The sequence below is a fragment of the Octopus bimaculoides genome, chromosome 5, assembly GCF_001194135.2.
Source record: "Octopus bimaculoides isolate UCB-OBI-ISO-001 chromosome 5, ASM119413v2, whole genome shotgun sequence".
NCBI lineage: Eukaryota > Metazoa > Mollusca > Cephalopoda > Octopoda > Octopodidae > Octopus > Octopus bimaculoides.
In genome coordinates, this window is record NC_068985.1 from 98305799 (window position 1) to 98307904 (window position 2106).

Genomic DNA, 2106 nt, shown 5'->3' on the forward strand with positions numbered 1-2106 from the left:
ATCGTTCTTTATGTTGTTTGTTTTGTTTTCCATTTGCGTCTTTCGTTGTTCAAAAGAATAGTTCATGTTCCATGTACTCGTGCTTTGTACTTTTTGTTGTACACGTTTCAAGACATCCTGTGCCCGCATATGCATATATATATATACCTATAGATGGACGACGCATATACATATACGTATATATATATATATATATATATATATATAATATAATATAATATAAATTGAACATGGACGATCGGTGTATTCTTTCTTATCTTGAGGTTCACAGCCAAACGGCTAGATGGATTTACCTGAAAAATGGCACACATGTGGAGACGGGTGCATAGATTGGAATGCAGTTTGTATTTTGTCTTAGACCCCACAGTTACCGAGAAAATCGATTAAAACATTTTCTAACGGAATTTCCCTCTTTGTTCCGCCATTAAAACAACCAGTTGCTCACACAGCCGGCATATACCATTTCGCTAGCAATGGTATAATTAAACCAATGTTTTAATGATTAGACAGAGGTCCAATAGAATAGCTCTCAGAAACAGACTACGTACAAATTCGTTCTTCACAACTCCTGAAGCTATTTTCTGACGAGGGTGGGGTGGGGTGGAGTCAGCAAGAGGACACTTGTCCAAGGTGCCACGCAGTGGGACTGAACCCGGAACCGTGTGGTTCATAAGCAAGCTACTTACCACAGAGCCACTCCTGCGCCTAGGGCGAGGGCGCTCACTTTAGGGCGGCGGAAAGTCGGAGACACGCCGTCCGTGTAGTGTCGATCACGGATTGTCCTTGGAAATGTTTTTGTGTTAGTTCCGGAAACGTGTGAGAGTATGAAAGAGAGCTTTTCTGGATCTCACCTGAGATCAGTAGACTGATTATGGATTGTTACATCAAGTTCTACATGATCTTTATCTCGAAGAATTATTCAATGTCTTGGGACAAGTTAGAAACAGAGAGTGCAACCAGGTGCAAAATATCAATTTTATGATACCGCAACCACCAAATTGAAGATCCGCTCCCCAAACGATACATTTGCGTGAATGGTGTAGCATTGTCAGTATTTTTTTTGAGAACACACCGATGAAAACCCTGCACATACTGGATGAGCTGAGAAGCTCGGTACAGTTGTGTTTCAAAGCAAAGCAACCCAAAAGTATGACCCCTGTAAAAGGAAATACGAAAGAAGGGAAGAATTAGATTAAGAGATAAAGCCTACAATAAGAAAGGAAATTATAAAGAGATGGATTACATCATTTCTCTGCCAAAATAAAATTACTATCAAATTATGAAAGTAGGTATTGCTTTTACGCTCTTTGCATGACAAAAACTAGAACAATTTTTTGTAGGTCAACAGCGAATGTACAAAACCGATTTCACGTCCTAGAAGTTACTTCATACGTTGCCATAAAGTTCTCTGTATGTCACAATAAAATATATTTTTTATTCAAGATGAACATGAAGAACCTACACTGACCAACCTTAGGAAACTAGTTTATCTGGAATGTGTTATCAAGGTAAAGAGAAATTTTACGAATAATTATAACATAAAAGAAGTTAAACATATTTGTTATATGCGATTACCATTTTGTCAAATTAATCAAGTCTTCATCTTTCATTGATAAGCAGTAAAACAAAACATGGAAGTACCGTAATCGATAGCTTTAATGACATATGGGCATATTAGACGCACCTCAGTCCCAGTAGCGCATATTCAGAAACAAAGGTTTTACTGCATTAAAGCGTACGGGAGTCCCACTACATTTATAGGACCCGTTTATAGGATCCTTACATACCAGCAAATACAATATTCAATATTTTATTATATTACTAGCAGAAATACCCGGCGTTGCCCGGGTTAAAGAGAATAATGAAATCTAAAAACGCCGTCTAGATTACGCATCATCTTTATATATAGAGATGTATATACACACACGCACCCAAACACACGTATATATATGTATATCAATATAAATATATGAAAGTCAATGAAGTTTCGTAAAAGAAGGTGATCATGTACATACTTTCTTGCTGTTGTGATTATAACACCTTGTTGTAAACAATGTTCCTTGTTTTCCCTTGTGGGGCATATACAAATAGGTTTTTTTTGCTGCC